The 14,232-nt window shown below is 37.8% G+C and overlaps 1 protein-coding gene across 1 annotated transcript in view; it reads left to right on the top strand.

The window, feature by feature from the left end:
• The first annotated feature begins 809 nt into the window (after positions 1-809).
• The window catches only part of PPP4R4 (protein phosphatase 4 regulatory subunit 4), a 72,140-nt gene continuing 58,717 nt past the window's right edge, over positions 810-14,232 (top strand). Inside the window, exons 1-2 of the mRNA XM_059819452.1 lie at positions 810-867; positions 1,364-1,437. The gene's annotated coding sequence lies outside the window, so the exon portion shown is untranslated. The remainder of the gene's footprint in view (positions 868-1,363; positions 1,438-14,232) is intronic.

Raw genomic sequence — 14,232 nt, 5'->3', positions numbered from 1 at the left:
GGCTCGGCGGTGCTGGGGCGGCCCTACCGCGGGGGCCGGCGCCGTACGGGCCGCGGCGCTGCCTCGACGCGGCCCGGGTGCCGCGGCGCTCGCCCCCGCGCTGCCGGGGAGGGCGCCTGGGGGACTGCGCCGCGGGAGCGGGACGGGGGCGGGGAGCGTCACTGCACCACAGCGGCCGTCCCTCCTCCCGGGGCGGGGGGGGGGGGGGGCAGAGGCAGCACCCGGGCAGCGCGGCGGGGGGGCTGCTCCGCTCCGCGCCTTGCCCCGTCGGTGAGGAGCAAGCCCCGCAGCCCGGGCACTGCGCGGAGAGGCTCCGCCGTCCCCTCCCCGCGCCCGGAGGCATCCTGGCCCCCTCGCCTCCCCTGGGGACAGGGGCGGCCCGCGACGAGGGCAAACTTGGCTCGACACGGCCCCCCGCCGAGGTACCAGCGGCTGCACCGGGCTCCCGGCGCCGGGGGCTGCAGGCGCCGGCCCCGCTCCCTGCCCGCCCGGGCCGAGCGGAGCAGAGCGGAGCGGTGCGGTGCGGCTGGAGAAAGTTTCCCGGCAGGAGGCTCGGCGGGGGCGAGCGGCGGCGGGCGGCCGCTGCCGCAGTGTACGCTCTGAGGCGAGGCTGCTGGCGGCGGCCTCCCGGCGGCGGGAGGCAGGCGGCTGGCGCGCTCGGAGGGGGTGTTGCGCGGTGTCGGTCCTGCCTCCTTCAGTGCGATGTGAGACTCGGGGAGAGCGTCGGTTGCCAAAGGCTTTAGTTGTTACATGCATCCAATAATCTTCTTCTCCAAAATGGATTTTAGTCAGAGCAATTTATTTGGATACATAGAAGACCTGCAGGAACTAACTATTATAGAGAGGCCAGTACGCAGGAGCCTGAAGGTATATACTTCGAAATAGAACGGTGCTTTAAAATCCGTTTGAAATTGTGTCTGTTTTATTTATGCACAGCTAACTGAATAGGCAGTTTATTCTTCACAGCACCAGGCTACTAAAAATTGTTTTCAGTCATTTTGGAATAAACAATCTTGATTTCTATATAGCAGGGACTTAGTATTTTCAGTATAAGAATATTAAGCTGGAAAAAAACAGATTAATTTAGGTCTTTAGATTAATTTATATGTGACTTGTTTATATTTTAAGTGATTAATAGTGATAGTGTCTGACATGGAACTGTACTTCTATTACATCCCATCTTTACCTGGTGAAAGATTTATTTGATTGAATTTGAAATGTTGCCTAGAGATTTCAAGGATTAAATTCAAATTACTCATGGAACTATCCCTGGATGTGGGGAGGAAGGGTTTGTTTTAAGAAGATTAAAATGAGGAAATAGTAAGGCATTGTAAACTCATAATCTCTATTTCATGCTTGACAGACACCAGAAGAAATAGAAAGATTGACAGTTGATGAAGAACTCAGTGATATTGAAAGGGCTGTTTATCTACTCAGGTATTTCCTAAAATATTACTGTGAAACATTGCTGACCATCCTGCTTATATACAGCTTTTTTAGTGCTTTACTCTTCGCTCCTTTTATTTTTGTCTTTCAGTAGTAGTTTTTTATTTTCTGCTACGTCAAACGTATAGACAAGATAAAAATAGGTACTGTAATTTTTTTTAATGCATAGAATAGGATGCCTGTGTACACATATAAACATTTCGTTTCTGAGTTTCTAATATGGCCCTCACCAACACTGAGTTGTACTTCATCTTCTTTACCCCTGCAGTTGATTTTGCAAGATTCCCTGAGTGTTAACGTTAATAACACCAATCATTCAGTGACTTCATATTCACTCTAAGGCATGAGCAGTTACCACAGACTGGTAACTGAGCTGTTTGAGAATACTGTATATATCTGGGCTTTCAGAAGAGAAAACTTGGGATTAGTTTTATAGTCTTTGGGAAGTACTGTAGAAGATACTATATTAATACTTCCCTGTGTTCTGGTTTTTCATTTTTACCTCCTTCTTGTTGTTTAAAGAATTTATTTGCAGCTACTTGAATAATTTAAATTTTGATAGTTTAAAATACAGATCTTTCAACTACTGTGTAAGTCATCTTTGAAAGTACAAATGTTTTGAGGGATTTTGATTTGAATATGCATTTTTAAACAATACCTAGTAATTGGAGAACCAGCTGCAGCTCCCTCTCAGTTTGCTTATTCTGCTATTTTACGTGCTCTTCTAGTCTATGCGTGTCCTCAATGTTTAGCGTACATATTTTCAGTGCCTTAATTTTCTCTTTTTGGGGTGCATGGCATTATTTTTAGGTACACATTTTTGTCCACTGATACTACTTTTAATACTGAATGTTGTTTATTGTTTTTTAATGCTGAACTTTATTAAATAATGAATTTTAAAACTTGCTTTGCTGATAGTTCCTGTAATCAGAGCAGTCTGTTGACTCTAGGGAAATTCAGAGGAAACAGTTTGCATGTGGTACATATCATTTGAAAGGGTGCATATCAATTTTGGTTTTTACTTCACAGCAATCAGCATAGCTGACTTTGGTTTTTTTCCTGTGTGGCAGCAAATTTCTTTGCTCTTTTCCCAATTAAGGATCATGTTTCCAGCAATGTCTTTACTGGATCATTGCCTTGTTAACATGTAAAAGGTTCCACTTTGTATCTTTCATCTTACTAATTGCTTTTCAACCTGGCCTTGAACTTCTCCTGACATCTTCATCTGCTTTCTCTCTACTTGAGCAGCTGTTCTGGGGACATAGTATTCTTTTCCTTGTGATGAAGTTTTCATTTTTGCCTCTGCATTGTCCTCATTGCTGAAAGGTAGCTTCACCTCTGCTTGATAATCTTTTTGTAAGGCAATCACTTGCTGTGATTGTCCAGTATGTTAATACAATAATCCAGTGGAAGCTTTTGCTGTTCAATGGTATACTGCCTTCTCTGTACTGAGTGGAGTATAAGCAAACAAAGTTGAAAAGCTGCCTGTAACACAGGTAGTATCCTTTATATAATGTACAAAGATATGTATTTTTGGCTTGTCTGGCGTTTTTTAATCTATTATAATACAATACTCCTGCCTGTTCCTGTTTGACAATAATGTCAGTCTGGTTTTTTCATGCCTCTTTTTCTCACACAGATGCATTATTTGCTGTCCCTCAGGTTGTCCCTTATGTGGGACTCTGTTGTTTTCGAAAAAGACACTGCCTTTTCTGAAAATCACACTATAAAAATTGCTTTGGTGAGATTGAAATGAACTGTTAATGAGGTCTGTGTTGTGCTTCATTTGGAAAGGATGATGCTATCTCCATATACATTAAAATATGCAAGAAAAATAATAGAAAAGGAAATCTCTTCCCTTAGATATCAACAAATAGTATCAAAATACTTAATGTTGTGTCACATTGTCTTTTATATAGTCACTTATTTATGTAACCTTAATCTGCAAGTTGGAGATAAAAATCTCCAAAAAATTTACTGAGGAGGATATCTTTAGTGTTGCTTGTACAGTACAATGGAGCTGACTAATACTGAGTGAAACCTTTGTATGATATGGCAAAGCTAACGTTTATTAATTACTTTCTGTGAATGTCCAAAAAGAGACCTCATATTTTAATGGCTTTCATTCTGAGCAAAAAAGCCCAACCATGTTCTTCTCATTTGTGTTCTCCTTTCCCTCCAAAACCTGCTCTGACCTTCTTCTCCCCACCCTTGAGCTTGGATACTCTGGTCTGCTTATATGCAGAGTTGTTGTATGTTTAGTAGATACTGGCTTTTTCTAAATTTCTGCTTCTGAAGTCTTTTACTATTGTAGTCTTAAAACAGGTGCATTGACATCCTAGTTGGAGAGAATAGTATAGCCTTTTACTGTCTGAGGTTTTTGGTGTCTGAATACTGTTTTTTGTTTTGGGTTTTTTTGTTGTTGTTGTTTTTTTTTAATTTGTTTTTTTTTTTCCTGTGACTGATTCTTGCCATACTGTGTAGAAGAGGAGGTATTAATTTTCCAACTCTCATCAGTTTCATCAGTTCATTCTTCTTTTTTCACCTCTTGTATTACTTCTCATTTGCCAGTAATACTATGGAGTTTCTGGCATGCTCTTTTACTTGATATTGTGAAGTTACTTGTTTTGCTTATCTAGTATCTATTCGTATCCATCTAATGATTATTTTGCATTTCCACAATGTCTTGTCTTGTCTGTCTGTATCTAGCCATGATGTATTATCATAGATTTTGTAGATTTCTGTTTGTTGTCTTCTTGTATGACATACATACATGTCTACAAATGTTGTTAGCACATAGTGAGTACATTGACACATTAATCCTGTTTGAAACCTCACTTTCACAGGAATGTGGCTTCATTTTAATGGGTTTTCTATTGTTACCTATCATAGTTTGGTTTTACATTCTAAGTGCTAGTAGTAATTTTTATAATCCTAACACATTTTTTTATATATATATTTTTAATTATTATTTTTAGGGGATGACTTTGCTTTCAGTCTCCCCTTTTCTGCCAGTACTATTCTTCAGATAACTATGTAATGAGGTAGATTGACAAGATGATCTAGCTAAAGGTGATAATTTTTAGTCAGATTAGTTTTCAGCTTAATCAACTCCTTGATTTGGCTCATCATGTGGATATAGAAACAGTTGTGCAAGCAAAAGGAAAGGACTCAGTAGCTCTCCTGGTGGCCAGAGTCACTTTAATATGACATAAACATGGGTGAACTTCAGCTTTAGATCATTGTTGCCCAGAGTACTCAGTTCTAATTAGGTAACATTCTGCAATTAGACTGAGCAAGTTCTAATTTAATAAGAATGCAGTAGCAAATTGCACTGTCATTTGCTGTAATCTCAATTAACCTTGATTCTGGTTGAGGAACTGGGCTTCCTTAGACCAGGTTGTCAGGGATGTTTATGAACTTGCCATGGAAATCAATTGGATTTAGGTACCTAAAGAGGGAGAGGCATCTGAGAGTCTAGGAGCTATATTTTAGAGCTTCAGCCTGTGTGCTTGGGGGTTTCTGGAGGGTCTAACTGGAATCACTGAAGCATTGTATTATGACTGTATTTTGGATATTGCTGGCCCAACAGAAGAACAACAAGAGCAAAATAGCTATGTGCATCTCAACCATGTCGGTGTCAAGATTGATGGCTTATCGTAAAACCATCAGCAGGTTAAGACAAGCTGCCAGACCGCACCAAAGCAACTGAATAGTTCACATTCCACTTCAGGGCATCGTGACCTCTACCAGGACAGCGGCAATAAGCAGCTCAGCGACAATGATTTTTATTCCTGCTATGAACTTTGCCTGTAGTCTTAGTTTCCATGTTTGCTGATGTTTGATTGATGTTATTACTTTTTTATTTGTCTTACTGTAGCTTACCCTTTTATGGCATACAGCCAATAGCAAAATATGTATTCTTTGCCTGATGTGAATCTGGTTTGGATACAAGGATGCTTACTGGCATGCACACTGTAGCGTGGTTTGTTTTCTGAGGACTTTTCTGATAGATTTCCCTAGGGGTTTTACATTGTGTGTGGTGTATTATTTTGTATTCAGCTACTTTTTGTTTATATGTGCCTGCTTAGTGTTAAAGCTTCCAGGCCTTGACATTTCTGTCATCCTCAAAATAACAGGGTAATAATGAGGTGGAAAAATTATCAAGGTGGAAGATTGAATTATTCACCCTTTTGGGAACATACTGTGCTTCGGTTTTGGAATGATCCTATCTCTCAGTTTAGCAAACAACACAACCCCCCTCCAAAACATTTAACACAATTTTTAAAGACACAGTAGATACTTTATCTAGATTGGAAAAAATTCCATGCCTGTAATCTTAGCATGTCTTAAAACACATATTGTACTTTGTTGTAGCCATCTTTGATTAGCTAGAGTATTCTCAAATTCTAAACATCTTTTTATACAGTGTATGTTGTTAATTGTGAGTGTCAAAGCCACTACTATTTAAAAGATTTTTTGATTTTATTTTCCTTTTAGTTTTTAGTCTTCATCATATTAGTTTTGGAGATTTTCTTTTCTCTGTAGGTGCAGGCAACTCACCTGTGAATTTAAATGAAAGCTTTCATTTAAATGTAACTTTAGGAGCTGATTTTCTAATATAAACATTGTGTCAATTTTTTTTTGTTACATAATCGTGAAAACTGGCTACTTTACAGTTATACATCTTCTGAATTTATGATTTGGATGCATACATAGTATACTGAAAGATCCAGCTGTCATGCTAAGCATGTTGGAAAATAATTCTCCAACGAAACTGGCAAGCTGTAAATACTAATATAAAAAGTATTTCTTCAATAGTGTCTTTTATTTTGTAAATTACTTAAATCTTATAAAAGTTTAATTCCTGATTCACTTAGTTGGACGGATAAATTAGTTGCTTGACCTTGACTCTGTTATGCAAATAAATTAATGTATATGGAATTGATTCTTTCACCTTAAAGTGAAAGTTGTACCTGTAGTCTTCTGAAATGATGCTGTCACATACTTTTATTAAAATTTAGATTTGTGCAAATACTTCTGTTGATCGTATTTGCCGAGTTGAAACTACAGCTGAAGAACGAGCTGCAAATACACAGAGCAGAGTTAATCTAGTGCTCTAGGAAACATCAAAAAAAAAAAAAAAAAAAAAAAAGAGAGAAAATTCTTCGTTTCAGTTTTCTTTCTCAGGCCACAGTCAGTGTAGGAAGATGGTAGTGCCAGTCCTCTCCCTATTCTAGTGTTTGTGCTACATTTGCCCTTGTGCCTGCACAACGCATTGGGGAATTTATCTGACGCAAACCATGAAAATAATGGTTAGTTTTAAAACAGATCAATGATGTGATCCAGGACTTTGTGCACCTGAAAAAAGCCCTGTGCCAGCACAAGAGAAGTGTGCAGCAGCATGGGAGGAGGGCTTGGGAGTGGGTCAAATGGCTTTGAGACTTAGCATGATGTTTGGCTGGCTTATGGTATTCATAAAGCTAAGGTTTCCTGGTATACAGTTTCACAGTCAAATTAAGTTGAATGAAGCTATTCCTATATTAGAAAGAGTAGCTCTTCTCTCCTTTCCTTACATGACTGCGTGTTTCTGATACCTTTTGTACAACAGCACTGATGCTATTGCAGCCATGCAGTCTTGGTCAGATTAGGGAACTGATACTAATTCTAACATTTTTCAGGTACTTGCTTCTAACAAAATGTGCAACTACATGACTGCTTGTGCTACTATAAGCGGGAGCATGAGCAGAGAAGATGTCACAGCTGGTAGATCACTCTCCCATTAATAGCAGAACAGATTTAGTTCAGTTTATGCTAATCTTGAATCTATACTTTGAATCTGTGAAGTCAAGTATGAGAGTATGATGAGAGAGTATGACGTATCAGCTGTAGTGTATTTAATGAGCCCTTTGACATTAAATGGACTTCTGGAAGTCTAGATGAGAGCTGCGGTGAGTGAGATCAGTGGTAGCTCTTCCTTATGCATTGTCAAATTCTCCCCTAGAGACGTCAATTATGTTTATGTTTCAGAGCATCTTTGTGCATGACATAGCAAGGAGAAACTAGGTAGCTGTGTGGATGCCTTTTTTAATAGTAAACACAGCTGAAAGAACTGTGGGTTTTCTTAACTTCTAAAAATTGTTCTGTTGCCCTGGCAAACCTTATCTTGCTCTCCTAGATAAGATCTGCATAGGAATATCCAACTAAATATTTACAATGTTTCTTTCTTTCTACATGACAAATCCTATACAGGAATAGCATGTTGCCCAGCAGGAGACTGAGTTTGTTTTGTTTTTGTTTAGATGAGCACTGGCATTTAAGAAATGAGTTTGGTTTGTTTTTGTTTAGATGAGCACTGGCATTTAAGAAATAACTTTAACAGCTGCACAGTTCATTTTGAGATGGCATATAATTAATGTGTAAGTATAATAATTCTCCTTTATATCACCTTCCTTAGAAAGCTCCGAATGTTTATAACAACAGCTTGTGCTTGTAAGGAGCTTTTATCCTCATGCTTGCTCAATATTACTAATTTATATTTGTATCCTTTGCCTGATTTGGCAAGAGATAATAGCATTGCACTAGTTTATGTCAGGACCTGGAGATGCATCCAACAGAAACTGCTTGAAGTTGTAGATAGGAAAATGTAATGTTTTGTGTTAGAATGTATCAAAGGTACAAACTCCTCAAAGAGTAGGTCAAGCTGTCCATTTATGGCAAGTCTTCTCGAGAACACTTTCACACGATGATGCCCTGTGATATGACTGTCATATGCTAGTGACTGAAACAAGTATCTAGCTGATTTTCTTGCAAACTCCTGGTGTTTGGAGGACTGCTTTGTTGTAGGCATAGGGAGCCCTTCACATGTCATGGTGTGATGCTTCCATGGCCCTGCACGCTGACTCTACTTCACTTGTTGCTGACAGAGAGAAGCAGCAGCAGTTAGTACTGGTCCAGCTACTCTTCCCCTAAAAGCAGTAGTAGACATTTCAGTTTTGTGAGTATCAGGATAGTAGCATGCACCGTTACCTGTCTGAAAAATCTGAGTACTCTGAGATTCTTCAGAATAATGATTCTTAGTGCTGATATGCCACGTATTTTTATGTTCAGAGCTCTTTCAGATACTCCTCTGAATCTCCACAAAGCAAGGCAGGTAACACTCTATTATGTGTTGGTTCACATTGCTGCACTTTGTAAACTTTGTGTGAAGGGAAGTTGTTTTACTGAGGTGAAATTCTGATTAAAATTTAAGGACTTCAGGAACTAGGACTGCAGGCTTGGTCCTGTGTCTGTGCCTCAGCTGATATGCTATGATAGGAATAATTTGGAATGAGACAAGAAATAGCTTCATTGAGATTTAATATTAATCCTGTTCTCTGGGGTATACTTGTAGAACTGTTTTATTTAGCTATTTTTAGAGTTAACTTTAGTAATATTAAAGTTTTTGTCTTTGTTCCACCAGCTGGTAGTCTAAATGTCAACACTGTGGTAAAGTTACACTGGATCTTTGTCAAGTCTCAGAGCTCAAAGCTTATTGTTGCAGGAAAGAAACAAGGATTATTTCATCACTTAAACAGAAATTCTTACACTGGGAAAACAGGTTGGGAATATAGACAGTTCTTGAGACTAAGCAATTCAAGGAGGTCTCCATTATTCATTGAGAAGTTCCCCTACTTTGGTAAGGGTGTCTTATTTAATCTTTCAGCGGCAGCTTTTTGTGTAAGAAAATTTCTCTTTAGGTCTTGAAGGCAAACTAAAAAGGAAATTGGAAGTGATTTCTATAGTGAGGATTTCTATTGCTGTAGTCTGGCAAAACCCGTATTACAGCTAAAAAACCAACTGTTTAAATTATACACAATTATAGGATTCTGTAGCTGAAAAAGAATGTCGCTTCAGATTCCAAAACTGATGCCACAAGTGGCATCTCTAGCCAAAGACAGAGTTATGTCCTCAGAGGAAGATTTTTAAAGATAGGCTAGTGATGCAAAAGTAGCAAGAATCTTTTAATTTGAATGTGATAGTGATGGGAGTGCTACGTAACTGAGTTCTCAAAACTCACACGTTGAGAATTAACATGTCACTGGTATTCTTATATCTTGATTCCTGCCTCTTCCCTGCCCCGTGATGTATAATTACCTTCCTAGATTAGATTGTGTATTGGTCTTTCCAGTCTGAACAATAATAATATCCTTTGCAGGCTTTGAAAATAAGGGTTCTCTAACTCTCATGTCTCAGCCTGTTAAAACTAGTTTTATATGGCTATCTTAATTCCCTGTAGCCTATCAGATGAACACCCCTGTCTATGGAAGAAAAATGTCTTTCTGCTTTATGAGTCATAATAAAACAGAATGAGAAAAAAGACAAAGAACCACTTGGAAACTTCTGCTAGATCTCTTAGCTACGTCTGTTAGAGGCATGCTTTATTGCCTCTGGCTGATACTTTTATACAAGCAGGAAAATGTACCAGGTGTTTCATATCCATGCTATTATTTGAATGGACTCTTGATGATGCAGGTATTGTTACTTAAACCCTACCTTTTAGCTTCTTTTGCATTCAAATAAATGTTTTTCCATGTTTCTTTTTGCAAAGCATTACCCTATGAGGGGTTAATGTTAAGGAATAAAAATATCAGGTTCTGGATATATTCCTCAGTATCATGGTAGTGGTTGTTTCAGAAGCAGTTTTCTTTATTTCATGTTGTTGCGTGGCTGTGGCTTCTGAGAATGTGTACAACTCTGATGTTCAGATTAGCTGAGTCATTCCTTGTCAGTCGTATCAATTCACAGCAGGACCAAGGGGAATTGCTATGCTTTCTTGAACTTGTTAACTATTGTTGGAAACATCTTGCCCATCTACCTCTTACATACTAATGGATTAGTATTTAGATACCTACACCTTTCTATGGATAGACAATACTTCTTAGTCACTGTATAATTCCAAAATTACACACTCTTTGTTTACAGAAACATGCTTCAGTGTGATTTTAGTCCCAGTGTTTCTCTGAAATTCCTACTTTCCTGTTCTTAAATTCACTATAGCATAAGAAAGTCAGATTCAGGCTGTGTGTGAGCAGGATAGATGAACTGATATGAATGGAATTGCATCATTTTAAGTGTGTATGAACCCAAGCTGAATATAATAACTAGCAGTCTTGTTCTATTGACTTTATCTACTTACAGTAGCCAGGAAGATATTTGTAGGTCTTCAGACTTTTTTTTTAAACTTACATTTTCTGTAAGATTATCTAAATAAAGGTAACCAACATCACCAAATAATGTATAACGATGAAGAAAGACTGAAGCCTCAAAGAGCGTAGTCTTACATTCTTTCTAAAGGGGAAAGAAAAAGAGTCATCTATCCATTCTTCTTGTCCTTATCTATTTTTCAATACTCATACAGTTTTAAGAGAATTCGCCTGGCTTTGCAAAGAAATCAATAGAGACATTTTTTCCTAAGGCATTTTCTCATAGGTTTTTAAAGTTAAATATTCCACTTGATTGTGGAAAAAAAACCCATAGGATTTTTTTTTTTCTTTCCCCAGTGTATCTTAAATCAGAATGATATAATTTGTTTTTATTTTTTTTAAACAGCAATGCACTGTAACTTTGAATAAAATTGCAAAAGTTGCCACAGGGTTTTCTGTGGCAGTCCAGGAGCATGGGGAAGGGTATAAGCAGAAAATCTTGGAATCCCTGTTTTTTTGCTTATGAGAATAGTTTTGTGTACAAATTGTCAGTTATGCCCCTAGTAAAAAGCTTTGAGTTCACATTTCTTGAAGTAAAAACAGTGAATTAATCTGGGTAGGTATCAGTTAGCTTTTCCCCTTCATGACTATTGTTGAACACCAAAGAACAACATTAAGCACTGGAGCCATCAGTTTATACTACGTTTAAATAGAAGTTGTTCAAAGCTGCCTGTATAACTCCAACACGCTTCTTTTTACTAGTTGGAGAAGAGCAAGAAAGTTGGATTCAAGCTGGGTCAAAGTATTGATAACTCGATTGATATAAACAGAGCGGCACAGTAGGAGATGCGCTGTTGCACTTGGTAATAATACTAATACATTTTGCTTGCAAGGGGTTATGTCTGCAAAATGGGATGATTTACTGTTTGCCTGTGCTGCATGAGAAGTGCAGCTGACCAGCTTGTGATCTGACTTTCCAAAGTAGTGTATCCTCTCTTTTTTATTTCTTTTCTTTTTTTTTTTCTTTTTTTCCCACCTACTGGAATTGCTTGGTAACTTCTGTCACCAAGAGTATATTGAGAAGGCTAGACTAGGGACAGTAAAGAAATGCTTTAAAAATGCTATCTATGTTTTGGTTGTGAATATGAATTGATTGTATTTTCTCTGACAGAATAAACATACGTAAATGTAAAAGAGAAATGTGAAGGGCATCTGCTTTAATATACATATTTACATGGTAATATTACATTGTTGTGCAGGCCTAGAGAGAAAAATGCTGGCTTTAAAGGAAGAAACAGAAAAGATGCCATTTTCACTGCTGAAATCGTAACTGAGCATTTTGAGGAGGAGGATTTATGTCCATATTAAATAGCAAAACATGAGTCACAGCCTGATGGCTGCTTGCACCAAAATTCTTCTGTTATAAACAGTTAATATCCTTTATGTAGTTTCATTTAAAAGCTCAGGATTAGGGTACATATTTTTCTGCCATTTTGGGAGCTAGAAGTTATTTAGGGTATAGTCTTCAGGGCAAGATTTATTTTTATTTTTGGTTTTTACAGCTGCATCAAGTGCTAACAACTAAATCAATGGAGAAAAGGATGACAACTACTTAAAATTAACCTGCTTCTTTAGTACAGGTTTTAACCCAAGAGTATGTCTATTTCCTCTTATTCATATCACCATGTAAGGCCAACTGTAAGTGCATTTTAAGGGTTACTTGTAACTTCTTTTGAACCTTGCATGCCTGTTGTATTTCACACGAAGAAAATACTTGCACCATGAGTTTGTAATAAATTATCAGGTGCATACTGGTATGGAAAAATCAGCTCTTAAGGGCAGATGAATACACTTGTGCTTTGATCACTTAAACCATCCCATCTATTTCAAAGCAATGTGTTGGAGAGTAGATAGATCAATAAAATTAATATCCAGATCTTTGTATCTTACTTATTTATTGCCAATTCTGAAGGCTTTGAGTACTTACCTTTCCAGTGCCTCATCTTCCTGATTAAATGAAGAGGATTATTATTTTTTTTTAAATGAATGATTGGAAAGTGACAGCTTTGGGATCTATTGTGTATAATGCCTCACAGCTGTAAGACCCATGAGTTGAAGAAGATTCTAAGTAGATTTTAGTACTTGTGAGTCATGAACACCTCAAATGACCTAACTTTACGTGCTTTTTGGTGAAGGATGCAAGTACTAGGTATTTTTTTTATTCTGTTGCTCCCCCTTTTTGAGTCCAACATATGGAAGACTGATTTTGTTTTTCCCCAAATGCTATTCCTTCCCTTGCAAGTGCATAAATCTTATTTTCTTTTTCTTTGCCATCATCCCTATGACTGAGGGTTTGCCTTAAGCTTATTATCTTCAGGAGAGTGCACACTGAATACCAGTTGAGATGGTTTGTGTGACACCTGTAAAGACTATGTTGGCCCTGTGATGCTCGTACAGAACTTTGGAGTTCTGGATGCACTGAAATAACATTGATATTTTAAGCATTGTGTGCTGTTTTTAAGGTAAATTCTACCTGTAGATATCCATTTGCATGCATGCCATATCAGATACCTAATAAAAGTATTATTCATGAAAATAATACATTGTGTTAATATTGCACAATGAGTTTAGACTAAAAATTTACTGTTGCACACCTTTTAGTGATCAGTTAATTCTGTTCATTTTCAGTAATAAACAAACCAAAGGGCGGGACGGCAAAGCAGTGTGCAGATGGTATTGTATCAATGGTTGCCTATTACTGTAATTTTTCTTTTTCCATGTTACTTTTGCTTCCATAGAAGGATATTGATACTAACATAGTAAATAGATAAGTGATATTCTGGTGGTTAACATTAGTATGCTGTGAAGGATCTATCGCAGTTGAGCATATTTGACACGCATTCAAAGGAAAGAGCTATTCTTTTCTTCCATAGATGACTCTGAACTAATTTTAGTAAATGTGGGTGGAATTACTGGTAAATGCTTTATTTATTCTTTCCATTGCAGAATGTCAAACTCTTTTTGGGATAATTGTACCATTAGAAATAAGTTAAAATATGAGTATGTGAGGAAAAAATAGTCTAACAAAAGGCTGTTTAAGATCATTGTAGTGATTTTGAAGGTAGGGAACGTCATGTGGATTATAATTACCTAAACCTGATTGGGTAGGCAGGAGGATTCTGATGGTATCCTCATAATGATTTTAACAGGAATGTAAATACGGATGAATTATCTGTATATATAATACTCATTTTTATCTACTGTTTGATATTACTCTGCTAGAGAGCTGGAAATTTGCAAGACTTACGTCATCACTTCAATTCGTTTATTATGTTATTGTATTATCTGTTTTGATTATCTGTCCATTTCAAGATATATGCTACCAATGGAACTAATCTCATAGATTTCTGCGAGACATGACTCTGACTCTTTCCTCATTTAAGTGCTGAATTTCATCCTACTTTCCAAAGTGAACATGAATCAAGTAAAGCACTTTTTTGTTTGACAGAACGTGAATAAGCAACAGCTTGGAATTGAAGTAATTTTTAGTTATTTGCATGTTTACTTCAGAAAGCTGCCTTTGATCTATGGTTGCTTCTGA

The sequence above is a fragment of the Gavia stellata genome, chromosome 7 (genome assembly GCF_030936135.1).
Source record: "Gavia stellata isolate bGavSte3 chromosome 7, bGavSte3.hap2, whole genome shotgun sequence".
Lineage (NCBI taxonomy): Eukaryota > Metazoa > Chordata > Aves > Gaviiformes > Gaviidae > Gavia > Gavia stellata.
Note: the sequence above shows the minus strand (reverse complement) of the source record. Positions and strands in the feature narration are given on the sequence as shown.